At 39.4% G+C, this 14,658-nt stretch overlaps 2 long non-coding RNA genes across 4 annotated transcripts; one reads left to right on the top strand and one right to left on the bottom strand.

The window, feature by feature from the left end:
* Positions 1-1,118: 1,118 nt before the first annotated feature.
* Positions 1,119-11,222, bottom strand: LOC311263122. Of its 3 annotated transcripts, XR_014623321.1 has the most exons (6): positions 10,409-10,478; positions 6,244-6,315; positions 5,213-5,307; positions 4,916-5,031; positions 4,339-4,608; positions 1,119-1,596 (listed from the first exon to the last, which is right to left on the bottom strand). It is a non-coding gene; the product is annotated as an uncharacterized lncRNA (long non-coding RNA). The 3 variants fall into 3 exon arrangements; XR_014623322.1 differs by lacking the exon at positions 1,119-1,596 and having other exon boundaries at positions 4,171-4,608; XR_014623320.1 differs by lacking the exons at positions 1,119-1,596; positions 6,244-6,315; positions 10,409-10,478 and adding an exon at positions 11,147-11,222 and having other exon boundaries at positions 4,171-4,608.
* LOC311263124 lies at positions 10,612-14,333 on the top strand. Its single transcript, XR_014623323.1, has 3 exons — positions 10,612-10,703; positions 11,460-11,588; positions 14,147-14,333. It is a non-coding gene; the product is annotated as an uncharacterized lncRNA (long non-coding RNA).
* Positions 14,334-14,658: the final 325 nt, after the last annotated feature.

The following is a 14,658-nucleotide window of genomic DNA, read 5'->3' as shown; positions in this document are numbered from 1 at the left end:
GTTGAGGATAGGTTCAGGGGTCTCATAGCCTGAGGAATGAAGCTGCTCTGTAGTCAAGTAGTATGGCAGCGTCTATTGCCAGATGGCAGCAGGGTGAACAGACTGTGGCTAGGGTGGGTGTTCTCTTTTAGTACCTTTTGGTGTCTGTGCAGATATTTTACAATATGTCACAGATACCGCTGATGCTCTATAGAGGGGTACCAGTGATGTTCTGAATGGTTTTAATCACCAGCAGTAGAGCCTTCCTGTCCTGGGCCGTGCACAAACCATGCCAGTTTGTGATATTTCCAGTCAGACTACTTTCTATCCTTCCTCTGTAGAATTTGACAAGAATTTAGCACCAGAATTTTTCTGCATCACAAACTTGTATGTAAGTCAAGATTAATTCAGTAATCACTTTTTTCAAATGTACTTTGTTTTAAACAAACATTTCCACTTCAGCCAAGCTGAAAACGGTTTTTGCCAAATTAAAGTTTCCAGCATGTCCACTCTAGGTTTTTCATGCATGAATTGAAAAGTGCATGAAAACAGGTGGATAGAAGGACACTTAGATCAGCCAACAAGCATAATTGTTTTGTTGTTGAATTCATTAATATTGAAATATCAAGTTGTTTTGATTGATAGACACTTCCTGTGTCTGTCATTTATGATTACCCATGCTGTCATCCACAATTTTCTAATATTTTTTCCACAATAAATTTGCAAATCTGCCATCTACTTTCCAAAGATTAGTGACAAATCAACTCTAATCCCAAATCCTCAACACCAATCATTTAGTGGATACTAATCTTTATTCTAGTCATTTTTCTTTTTACCACTTGGGGGCAATAAAAGAAGGTGTAAACACAACATTGATACATTATCCCCTTATTATGTTGTTATGGTTAATGTGCTTGCAAACTGTAGTCTAATTTCACATTCGGCCCACAGTGAGAAATATTAGCACTGATTTACAGTGTATTTATAGTCCTTTTTTGTAACCAGATTATATCCAATAATCTGCACATATGATACAGTATTACAGATTAATTGTTTCCTTTTTAGACAGCAGTATCCTCCCATTATACCCCTATGACCCCACAGCAATCCCCTCCCTGCTCATAAAACTACATTATAAAAAAAAATAAATATTTTTTATAGTTAAATAAATCAAAAAAATACAGGTAACAAATAATCAGCGTACACAGTCCAAGATGTATGTATGTATGTAAAGGACCTGGTGTGTAACAGCTTTCCATTTAAACCTAAACAACATTCCTCTAACCCTGTAGTCATTACCACTTTGAAAACCTGGCATCAAATTAGGCAACAGTTTGGCTGGATTTATCTGCCCCTGGCCACACCTATTTGTAACAATCATTCAATTCAACCAGCCAAGCTTGATTCAAAATTTGCTTTTTGACATGGACAAAGACCATAAGAACAAGAAAGGCAACACTCATACTGAATCAAAAGCCATGAATAAAAATTAGATTTGAGATGTGATTTAAAAAACAGGCAGTGTAGAGGTCAGCCTAACATGTAGAGGCAGCTCATTCCAGAGTTTGTGGGCTCCAACTGCAAAAGCGTGATCTCCCCTGGTGCTTCAACCTTGATCTGGGGACAACCAAAAGCAACTGGTTAGCAGACCTGAGTGACCTTGATGGAGCATGTAGTTGTAAAAGGTCAGAGAGATAGGTTGGAGCCTGCCCATTCAAGGATTTATAGGCAAATAATAAAATCTTAAAATCCATCCTAAAACGTACAAAGAGCCAGTGAAGTGAAGCCAGTACAGGGGAAACGTGCTCTCGCTTTCCTGTTAAAAGATGAGCTGCCACATTTTTGACCAACTGCAAGTGTGAGATGGAGCCAGTGTAGTGAACCTCAGTGAAGGTTGTGAATGCAACCCAGGTAGTCCAGCAAGACTCCTCCCTTAGCTCCTCCCCCTGCCCAGGTGCAGTATAAAAAGCCTCAGCTGGCTCAGTTCAGCCTCTTGCTGGTCCCTGTTGGTGGTTGCCTGCTGAAGGTGGTGAGTCCCCATTTTTGTTTCTGGTTGATTTAAAGTTGTTTTCCCCCTCCACTAACATGTGCCCTTTTGTGCTTTAGGCTCACCTGCTGTTCTGTTTTGCTTTTGTTAGGTTTGCTTTTTTTTTTCCTATTTCTTTTCCTTTTGGACCAGCTTTTTCATCTGTTTTGGCCTTATTTGCACTCTTCTGATTTAGTCATCATTGAATGCTTTTGCTTTATTTTGGCCATTGTTGCCTTTTTTTTCAAATCTTGTGGTTTTGATTTGCTTGTTTGGTCCAGATTTATTAAGTTTGCTTACTTTAAGTAAATTTCTGTTTGACACCTTACTTTGTGTGTATGTGTGGAGATATTGTTTAATTATCAATTGGGTTGCTGGTTTTGTTAACTTTTTGTTCTGTTTTGGTAAGTTTCAAGTTTCTTTTTGATTTCCAGTGCGGCCTGGGTGTCATCAGGTGGGAGGCTAGGCACCGTGGTGAGAACCTCACTCCTGTTGCATGCAAGTAGGCACTGGGGCACTTTTAGTGCATGTTTTGTTTGTAGTTTCTGTAGTGTTGCACCCCAGACTAGTGAGAAGGGGCACTTTCCCAGTAGTCTGCCTCCCACTGAGGTCCCCGCCCACCGATTTTAGTTTTCTGTTAGTCATTAGAGTTTTAGTATTGTTATAGGCGGCTTTTTTAGATTGTTTGTTAAATAATTTTTCTTACTGTGTTTGAAATCTTTTTTTTTTCCAGCAGTTCCAGTTTTTCTTAGGTTCAATCTTGATTTCTTCACTATTTAATAAAAATATTTGCCTTTTTCTGCCTCATCAGTCTCAACCCTGTGCCCTTATATTTTTTTTTTGCATCCTCCTGGTTTATTTTGGTTTTCATATCCTGGGGTGAAAGTCCCCAGGTGGCGTTGTTGGTCCCTAAATTAGTTTCCTTCCCTCATCTCTATTCCCCCCCCCCCCCCCCCTTTAACTTTAAAAACTCCACTTCTTGCCACACTAGCACCAACATAAATGTATAACCCTTTTTCAAAATCACTAAATGACAAAAAGGACTTGACCTTGGATAAAAGCCCCAGCTGGAAAAAGCTAGATTTAATCACTGAGTTTGTTTGTCAAATTTAAAATTGCTGGCTTTTGAGTTGGCATCATTTTGTTTCTAAGGAAGGTAGATTTGAGTCATCTGCAAAACAATGGCACAAAATGGACCCTAAGGGGAGCATGTAAAGGGAGAAAAGGCTTGGCCCGAGAATCGATAAAGATGAGGGTACTATGCTCTACTTTGTCAAATGCAGCTGTGAGATCTAAGGGCATAAGAATGGCCGGAGTCAGTAGCTAATAACAGATCATTAAAACCTCTTAAAGTGCAGATTCAGTGCTGTGAAGTGGTTTTAAAACCAGGTTGGAACACCTCAAGAACACCATGCATATCTAAAAAAGATTGCCATTGTGCAAGTACAATCTTCAAGATTTTTGAAAGAAACAGGAGTTTAGAAATTGGTCTGAAATTTGAGAGGACTGAGGTGTCCGGATTGGACTTTTTGATCAGTGGTTGCACTACTGCATGTCTAAAAGTTGCTGGTAAAACACCTGAAGCGAGACTGCTATTCATAATTATTTGGATGTTTGGTTCAATAGTCTCCCAAATCTCTTTAAAAAGGCAAGCTGGAACAACATCTGTGGGACAACCTGAAGTTTTCACATGATCAATATCCTTTTAGAAGAGAGACACAGGCTCAAACTGGTTAAAAACAGCAGGGCAGGTGACAGTAGTGGCTCATACGAAGGGGCTGAGATGTGTGCTCTAATAGACGTAATCTTGTCAACAAAAAGTGGAGACATCAAGACAAGCAGATTGGAGGGTATTAAATACAGGGAATGCTCAGGCTTGAGCTAGTAGCTCCATTGGGGATGAGGTGGAGGTAAATCACAGTGGCGCTGGGTGAGTGGCACACTGAAAAAAGTAACATAGAATTTACCCAATAAATCTGAGGTAACAATTTGCATCTACTTTTTTTGGGTAGATTTAATTCCATATTTCAGAGCTCTGATCCTGACGGCTGCTCTTTACTGATCGCGTCTGAAACCACAGATCTAACCAACAAGCCACCATAACCACAGATTCTTCCTTTGATTGTCAGATCACCACTATCTAATTAACTAAATGAATAAATAAATACAAATAAACAACTTATTCACTAAATAACCAACTAACTCATTAAATAAATAACTAATGGACAGTGCTACACTGACATCTGAGACATGTAACCGAGTGGAAAGAAAGCAGAGTGGAAAATTGAATCAGAAATAGCTAAACAAATGAGAACCAACAATGGACACTGTACCCTTATTGGTAATGTGGGGGGGCGGAGGGGTGGGGGGTGTCCAAGCTCCAAAAAAAGTTTTTGAAAAGTTTTCTTCAGCTGCTTTGAATATTCGAGATTGAGAGCGTATATCAGTCCCATCAACAGAATGCAGGCTTTCGTTCGGCTTCCACATCCTTCCATCACTGTGTTTCCCTCAATCACAATACACACATCTGATGGATCCTCCTCGGCCATGACAGTGTGCATGACAATCACTTTCATTGTTTCGTCCGTGTGGTCCTCACATTCCTACATGTTAAAAAGAAAGAAAGAAACAAAAAGCATACACATTTTTAATTTACGTATATTATTGAAGATGCTGTTCCAATACATTTCGGTTTATCTTGCAGAGTAAAGAAGAGCAAAGGGGAGTGGACAGAAGACGAAAGGAGAAGGGGAGAAGAGGGGATACTAGAGGAGAGCCGAGTAGAGCAGAGAAGAGGAGGGGAGAGCAGAGGAAATGAGAGGAAAAAAGAAGAGGAGAGGAGAGCAGAGAAAATGAGGAGTTCAGAGCGGAGGAGAGGAAGACATGAGGATCTTTGAGTTAATCAGTCACCTGTTATCAATGACAAGCCTATCTGGCAGTCATGGAAAATATCCTCTTGTCTTTCACCCAGGTATTCAATGAGGCAGCAGACAACTACATCCCTTTTTTTCCTCAATGCTCTGTGACTGTAGGGAAATACAATTTAGTCAAAAGACTGTTAGTGGAACTCAAAGATTTACATATACTTTTTGATGTTGTGAAGTTACACAACTTGCATTTCCAGTTCATTTTTCCATAACTGGGGCCTTTGATTAAGGTAAATACACCTTTAAGGTCAATGTGATTTATTGTATTTATAAAACATACCTTAAGTCAATGTACAGGATACAGCAGGGGGGTGGGTAGGTCGTCCCCTGAACTGGGAGTGGTCTATCAGGCTTGTGGAGGACAGACGAGAGGACCTGAAGAGAGGGCAAACATTAGTGAGGGTCCACATACAAAGTGACTCTGCCTGAAACAGAAAGAAGAAAAATACTAAGATATTACACAAGAGAAATGATCAGACATGTATCTGGGAAGACAAATATGGTACGGAGGTTGTTATGGAGAAATAATAATTTCTCCATAACAACCGACTACATTATCCTGCTTATTACACGGCTTACAAGTTAAAAAATTAATTGGAAATATAATGTTTATCAAAACACGACTTATATCTATTTATAATTGCATCATTTAGCAATACATGTTACAATGTGTGTATTTGTTTTGTCATATCTGTCAGAAGCTCTGATCATGCAGGTTTAGTTTTCAGCCGCAATGTGGAAGGAGCCACAAGTTACGAGGCATTTATCAAACATTACAACTAGTCTGAAGCTCTTTAATGAAGTTAGCAATTACACATAAGGTAAATATCCTGCATATGTTCTCTTTAAACTCTTTTCCTCTGTGCTCCTCTCATCAGAGCGGCGTCCCCAGAAACAAACTGTTATACATGACAAGGGTCTGAAATACAGAAATAACAGACTGTGTACTGTACCTCACTAAAATAAAGGCATTGCAGTTGCATAAATTAATATTCATGCTTCAAAGAATACATCTATTACAAAATTATGAAAATATTTATTAAGCACTGACATTCCAACGTTGCCCAATAAAAATAAAATTCGAAATAAAATGTTTTACTTGATCCCACTCATGATAAACTAGGCCAATGGCCTATAACTGACTGGCCTATGAACAACAATTCCTTTAAAAACTTAAGTGCAGTCACAGTGGGTGTTTTCACACATACTGGCGGGATACAGTGATGATTAGTTTCATTTCACAGCTTGTGCACGTTTGTTTTCACTCTGGTTGAAACCAACATAGATATATATAAAGGCTAGATGTCTTACGGCGGAGTCTAGAACGTCCTCACAGGTCGGCCATCTTGGTACAGGTTAGCTCTCTGGCTGGATCTGTGGAACCTGAGGTAAAGTCAGTGATCTGCACAAACACTAAGGCTGGATTGCACCAACAAGGTTTAACTTTAAAATCAGATTAAATCATGGTTTATGTTTAAATTCTGTTGCACCAAACTTTATACCTAGTTTAAAATTAAAACAGATTAAATTTAAACCTCTCTTTAAACCTCAGTTTAATTTTTACTTTAAACCAAGTTTAAATTTAATTCTGTTGCACCAGAACTTTAAACTCCAATTTAAACTGTGATCGAGAATTAATTTTAAACTGACAGTTGGGAAGGTTTAACTTTAACAATGGCTGCATTTTTGAGGTGGATAGAGCAAAATAATGAAGTTCCTCGAAGAAAAACTGAGAGACAGGCTCAATCCTCTTGAATTTTACGATGAGGAGGAATTTTTGGTGAGATACCGGTTTACCAAGGAAACAGTTTTGGAGCTGAACAGGAAGACTGGACCAACTGTCAAACATGGCAGTGACAGAAATGCAGCTGTACCACCGATGCTACAACTCCTGGTTGCCCTGAGGTTCTACGCTACTGGCTGTTTCCAGAGGGTGGATGGAGACCTGTTCGGTCTACACAACTCAACTGTTTGCCGTATTGTCAGCAGAGTGTCTCGGGCCATTGCATCTCTGAAGAACCAGTACATCCGATTCTCTCCAACAGTGGAAACAGCTGCTGGTTTCTACAGGCGAGCTGGATTTCCAGGGGTGCTGGGTGCTATTGATTGCACACATATCCCGATACAGAATCCTGGTGGTGTGAATGGAGAGCTTTTCCGCAACCGTAAGGGATACTGCTCCATCAATGTTCAAGTGGTGTGTGATCAAAAATCTGAAATAACCAACATTGTAGCACGTTGGCCAGGATCAACTCATGACAGCAGGATCTTTGACAACAGTCAGCTTTGTGCCATCCTCGAGAACCAAGCTTATGAGGGCCATCTCCTTGGGGATAATGGTTATCCATGCCGCTCATACCTGATGACTCCACTTCTGAACCCTCAAACACCAGCAGAGAGAAGGTACAACTCCCGTCACATTGCAGCCAGAGGAGTGATAGAACGACTCTTTGGAGCATGGAAAAGAAGGTTTCCCTGCATTAAAGATGGACTGCGCACAAAGCTGGACACCACCTTGACCGTCATTGTCGCAGTTGCAGTTCTCTACAACTTTGGAAAGAGGCGTGGAGATGAGCTACACTTTGAAGCAGATGAGGACCTACATGAGGACATAGAGGACAGAGAGGATGACCAGGAGCACAATGCCAATCCAAGTGGGAATGCTGTGAGGCAAACTCTAATACAGAACCACTTTTCTGAATAATTATATAAATACATGTTTTTGTAAATAATTGCTGACATTGTGGTGAAAAGTCAATTTCCACATAATAATTGAATTACTGCCAACTATGTCTGGTTGAATACTGCTTTAAGCAATATCAATAAACTAATAGTAGCTTGACCTGTCAATAAGTGTCTTTTTCAAACTGTGAAGCACAGAGAAGATGCACATTGAAGAAAAGTAAAAATAGAAATTTTTTTGTAAATATTTCAGTGCAGATAGCTATACATTTTTTTAATTACCATTCATTTTACAATAGGGGTAGGCTACATGTTAAATCAGTGAAAAATATTCTCATTTTATGATAAAAAAGTGGCATCAAGGGTGAAACTGTCGGTAAGCATCTTCTTTTTTTTCAGCGGCAACACTTCCTTCTGCAGCTTTAATACTTCTTTCTGTAGTATGGCATTTTCGATTTCCATTTCAATCTTCTCTTTCTCTAAAACAAAAATTTCCTGGTGTGTCACGTAGGGTCGCTTGTTTCTCCTGCAGCTGTTCAAATCAGATGAGGAGGATGATGACAATACAAAAGAGGAAGCTGCACCGTCTTGCAGATGCTCCTCTTGCTGCACTGGCCGCAGTGTTAAAATGAACTCTATCAAAACAAAAAACAAAATATATGGCGAAAAAACAAATTAATTGGATAGGACAAATAACTGATTATTGACTGAGGTCAGTAAAGCGTGACTGGATTTCTTACCATCTTCCCCGGGTGAGTCTGAAGTGAGCTGGTCCAAGATGCCGTCGTCGTCATACGGATTTTGCAATGGCTCCATCTGCTGCGGGATGAGGGAATTGATTTTCTCCACCAGTGAATCATATTTCTTTGGCGGAGGACCTCCTCCTGTGATGAACATCTCTCGTCTCACAGTCGCCGCATCTTTTTTGGCTTTCGTTTTTAAGTTTTTCCAGCAAGCTTTAAGCTGAGCAACGTCTCTTTTCTCCTTCACTCCGGTCGATCCGTTAAAACTGTCAGCCAGTTGCTGCCAAACAGTATCTTTCTTTTTCACCGTGCTGTTGTCCGTTTTCTTGTCTTCTATAATTTCCCCATATTGATCCATTAATTCAGTCAGCAAGTTTTTCTCGAAGGAAGAAAAGTTTGAACTCCTCTGCCGAGCCATAGTAACGTTGCCGATCTGACGTTAGGCTAACGTTTTTGCTGGCTAGCAACAATGTAACGTTTAATCGGAAAAGCACCCGTTGAAACAGTCTCGCTCTTTTTTTTATATAAATCCGGGTTCCTGACAGCACGCTTCCGATGTAGCCTATATATTTAATTGCATATTTAATTATTAATTTTAATTTCGATATCCACAATTATCCCTATTGATTTAAATCAGTTTAAACTAAGTTTAAATTCAGATAAATTGAGTTTTATTAAACTGAGATTAATTTTAAATGGTGCAACAGAGCTCTGCTTAATTTTAAACTTGGATTAACTCATTTTAAACCTAGTTTTAGTAATCTCTGATTAGGGCTAATCTAAGATTAAGTTAAACCTTGTTGGTGCAATCCAGCCTAACACTCTTATCTCGCTGAAACCTTGACGGATTTACAAACAGTTTGGTTTCTTACAAACGTCATTAACGTGGTTATAATTCTGGATGCTTGAACATGTTGAAATCGCATCTTTTCTCTTCGAAGAAATCATCACAGTTTTAGTTTAAAGGATTTTTAACTCGTCTTCTGGGTTTATAATGGGTGTGTATTGCGTGAGCTAGAGTGGGTGACATCATCGCTAGAGTGGAGAGCAGCTGCAAAAACTTTAGAAAAAAATTCTGTTCAGCTTGATTTGGGTCCCACATCTTTTACTTCACATAGACAATATATACATAGAAATGTGGGAAATCTTGTTGGCTTTCAGATGATGGTCTTATTTCAGATGTAGGACTTAAACTTTTGGCTGTAGAAGCCCTCGAGCGACAAGCGCTCCAGCAACTCCCCCATAAGCTGCAGTGTAAATTTTGAGCCTAAATCTCTGGAGTGGAGCAGACGGTACCGGTTTTGTCTCTCGCTCTTGTGCCCTCATTTTTCACTCTACAGAAATAAAAAATACATCACATGGTTCAGCAATGTCTCCTGTTGCTCACTGTATACATATTTTAACCATAACCATTAGACTTTTGGCTAGACCTGCAGGTGTTTGGGAGGTGTTTTCTCATTCATCCTTATGGGGAATTTTTCAAATTTCATTTTACTACTGCTTCAGCATACGTTCAGCTATAGAAACTGTTCAACTATCAACATGTTCAGCTTTTTAAGCTCTTTCAGCCTTGAACTGTTCAGCTTTTTAGCTTTTCAACTTTTTCAAATATTAAGCTTTTTCAAAAATAATAGTAATGGAAGCAAATGTGAAAATCCTCAAATCCTCTTAAAAACTCATCCACTTTCAACCTCTTCTTGTGTTAAAATATTTTCATTCAAAATTGGAAATATGGACTTGTATGGTTATTCGTCTCAAGGCCTCAATTATTCATAAGTATGCAGTGTCATAAACACATCTCTGTACAGGGTGGGGATTTCAACATGCAGCATTTCTTGATGTATAGCCTATTGTAGTCTACCTATTTTAGAACATTATTCTATTTTTTAGAACATAACATAATTATTCATAAGTATGCAGTGTCATAACTACATCTTTGATGTTTATAACAAACCAAACCGTTTGAAAATCGGTTGAAAATTGAGCAAGTTATGGTTATTTAAAAAGTACATGTTTCATTACCAACACAATGTTATGGGTGAGCGAGCTACCTGTACCAAGATGGCCGACCTGTGCGGACGTTCAACTCCGTTGGCCAGCAACGCGGACGAGACATCTAGCCTTTATATATATATCTATGGAAACCAACGTCTCTGTCAAAACTCAGCACCACTGGATAAGCGTCATGTTTCCATGACGACTGACCGGAAAAGACGTGTGCTATGTTTACATGAGTCCCATTGTAAAAATAAAACTCTGGGGAAAAAAAAAAAGAAAGAAAGAAACTCTGAAGTAACGCTAAACTTTAACAACAGAGACACGCGTGAGCAGTACACAAGCATGGAGGTAATTAGTAGGGCTATTCATTTTGTTTATAAACGGACCTGCAGAGCCCGACTAGCCGTGCTAACGGAGCTAACGGGTGAAAAGAATACACATGAGGCATTTCAGGTGTTGGCGACATGTTGGTGTGTGAAAGCAGCACGTCGCGGAGCCGGTTTGTGTGGAGGAGGAATAGAGGGGTAGTTTACTGAGTGAGTTAGTGACTCAGTGGTGTTTCTCCAGCGATGTGTCCAGGCCATATAGACTGTTAGACTGTATATAAAAGAGGTCGAGACGGTAAAACAGCCATGCGGCCGGTAGCACAGGTTCAAACTTTCGGTTCAAGTAATGGCATGTAACACAGACGCACGCCGAATACAAGTGAAGTGGAATATCTCATCATTTCATAAAATATAATTTGCATTCGCGCTATTATACACACCAATAGGCTTATGCAAATAGCTTACCTTCCTTTCCGAAGTTCGATGGCTGCCGGCAGCGAGAGGAAGATGGCGGTGAAGAGTTCCTGTGTCCCGCGTCCCGCTCAGTCAAACACGCCGTCTGACGCATGCGCAATTTGGAGCACAGGACTCCGAGTTCTGGGTTTATTTTTTTACCCTATTTTTCTATACACAGTTGTTACTGTTAATAAATAGGTAGTATGTGTATAATTTACCCATTACTTTATAATTCCTTGGCTGACTACCATTATCAAGTAGCCTAAATGTTATATGATTTACATATATTATATTTACCTCTCTCCAAAATCAATTTTTACAGTGCACAGGGAATCCCACGGAGAGTAGGTTAACAGAGGAGCTGGAGGCTGAGCAGCGGGCTGATTGTGGAGCAGGTCCAGAGAAAGTCTGAACACTGGAGAAGGAACGAGAAGGCAACATTAAATCTCAGGTGTGAGACAAGAGAAACACACACTAAAGTCGAGCGCTAATTGTGAGAACATGTACCACACTGATCTGACGAAATCATCTGGCAGCGAGCAGAGTGAAGACCAGGGTATTTAACTGCCACTGATTACCAAGATGTGTTGCATGTGTTTGTGAACGTCAACAGCTCCGATCAAGGGAAAACCCCGTCCAGCCTCTCCAGTGCACCTCTGTAACACAACAAGCACATGAAAACAGCCACAAAAAACAACAAAGTCCGAATATAACACATATGCAAATAAAGACTAGAGTAAAGAAATATCAACAAGGACTTTTTTGTAGATCTTGATAATGTGTATTTCATTTCACTCAAGACAAGAGTGATGTGAGAGGCTCGAGGTGTTGCCATGTGTGGGTACGTGCATAGTTAAAATCTAGGATATCATTCTTTACTTAAAAATTTTAATTCTGTTAGTAATCCCCTTTTTTATTGAATGTGCAGTCATGGTTAAAAGTTTATATACACTTGTAAAGAAAATGTGTATCATGGCAATCTTCAGTTCCAATGATTTCTACAGCTCTCAAGTTTGCTTCAAATCTGAATTTATTATGGGTCATCTGAATTTATTATGGGTCTTCTGAAAGTGTGACCAAATCTGCTGGCTCAAAGATATACATACAGTAACTCTAATGATCAATTTTGGTGATTATAGAAAGCTGTGTGAATCAAATTTCTTTGTAGCATGGCCTCTTCATTTCTTCTGAGCGATTATGGTTGATAAGAGCTGGTGACTTTTCTCAGCCAGTTCTAATAGTTTTGTTTGATACACCCACTAGACTCAGCCACCAACACTACAATGGGAATGTCTAAAGAGCTCAGCATTGATCTGAAAGAGCACATTATTGATTTGAACGAATCAGGAAAGTCACTTGGAGCCATTTCAAAGCACTTACAGGTCCCACGATCAACTGTACAAATAACTGTTAGTATAAAGTGCATGGCACAAAATGCAAACTATCACCTGCTGCTGAGAGAAAATTGGTCATGATGGTCAAGAGTCAACCAAAAACCACCAATCAATTAGAAGCTGCTGGAAAACAGGTGTCCACAGTCAATTGTTTGGCCACACTGACCAGCAATATGTTTGGAGGCGAGAAGGTAAGGCCTTTAACTCCAAGAACACCATACCTACTGTCAAGCATGGTTGTGGTAGTGTTATGCTGTGGGGCTGTTTTGCTGCCAGTCGATCTGCTGCACTAAAGAAAGTAAATGGCATAATGAAGAAGGAGGATTATCTCCAAATCATCAGCCAGAAGATTACGTCTTGGGTGCAGTTGAGTGTTCCAACAGGACAATGACTCCAAACACACATCCAAAGTGTTAAAGGAATGGCTAAATCAGGCTAGAATTGAGGTTTTGGAATAGTGTTCCCGAGTCCTGACTTGAACCCCATCGTGAACATTTGGACTGTGCTGAAGAAACAAGTCTGTGCCAGGAAGCTGACAAATTTAGTTGAACTTCACCGATTCTGTCAGAAGGAGGAGTGGTTTAAAATTCAGCAAGGGGCCTGTCAGAAGCTTGTGGATGGTTATCAAAAGCATCTAATTGAGTTGAAAATGACCAAGGGACATTTAACCAAATATTAGAAATACTGTATGTATATTTTTGATTTGGTCATATTTTCAGAAGACCTGTAAGAAATTCATTATTGAACCAAACTTTATCATATTATTTGTGATAAAGTAGTTTGTATTCCACTCATTCCATCACAGAAAAATGAGAGTTGTAGAAATCACTGGAACTCAAGACTGCCATGATATACATGTTCTTTACAAGTGAATGTAAACCTTTGACCAAGACTTTATCTGTAATTTAATTTGACCTTTTTTTCTGTAAATTTACCAGCATATAGTTGTGTTTAAAATATATATATATATTTTTTTATCTTAATTACGTAATCCCATTACATGTATTCTGCTACTCCCTAAGCCTAGCTGGCTCAATTTTATGCTGTAACAATGTTGTGCTTATGGTCTGGTTAGGTTTAGGCACAACACTTGGTTAGGGTTAGGAAAACAAAACAAGTTTTGGCATAAAATACCTGGCTTTGTCGCTATAAACACAGCTGGAATTATCTCAACATCTTGTGAAAAGCATTTGGTTTTGTCCACACAAACATGACAGGAAAATGTCCCAGGGTCTTATGTCATTACATTATTTGAACATTGCATATCTGTCATTTGTAGGAATGTAAAATGAGTGGAGCTTCACTTATTCAGCAGTTTGATCAAACTGATGACCAAAACTATGTTTGAGAGTTACAACATTTTAACACCACCTGTCAGCCAATCCACTGTAGTGTTTTTTACTGTACTGATTTGTAATTTAAATATTATTTCCACATTAAATATAAACATAGACCTATTATATATATACCCTATGTGCATATTTAGCATACATGTGCCTTTTTACTTTACTTGTAACTCATATCTGAATGTGCTTGTGATGAAACTGATAGCTTCCTCTGCCTCCCTCCTCTATTCACATCTTTACTTGCTGCTCTTACATGTGACATAATGCAGTTATCACCATGGAGATCACTGGGAGATGGACCCTCTCTGGACAATGTCAAGAGCCTCTGCCTGTCTCTCTCTCTGTCTGTAGATTTGATTCCAGGCTTGAGGGCTGCTGAGAGCCAGAGCAGATGGACAACTCCTAAACGCCTACACCAGAATTTAAAAAGTCAAATTCACAATTGTAATCATTTCAGTCCTGTTTTTCATGTTGACTTTAACATGCTATGCTATTAAATATTTCTTTAATTAGCTCAGAGGAAACAGCACATCACTAGCTGATAAGGTTTCAAAATGAAACTCAGTGGTGTTTTTTGTTTTGACTGACTTTACCTGTGTCAATGCTTGACTCAAACTGTTAACTCACACAGTAACTCTGGTAATGTCTGTTTTCAGCAGTTTATAAGCTGTACTTTTGTGGGTAAACACACCAGTCTTTTCAGCTTCTCTCCCGGTTCTCTACTGCTCCCATCTGGGTCGCTCATCTTCCAGAGCCCCTCTTCACTATTAGAATGTCTCTG

The sequence above is a fragment of the Pagrus pagrus genome (assembly GCF_965226575.1).
Source record: "Pagrus pagrus genome assembly, chromosome: 9".
Lineage (NCBI taxonomy): Eukaryota > Metazoa > Chordata > Actinopteri > Spariformes > Sparidae > Pagrus > Pagrus pagrus.
Note: the sequence above shows the minus strand (reverse complement) of the source record. Positions and strands in the feature narration are given on the sequence as shown.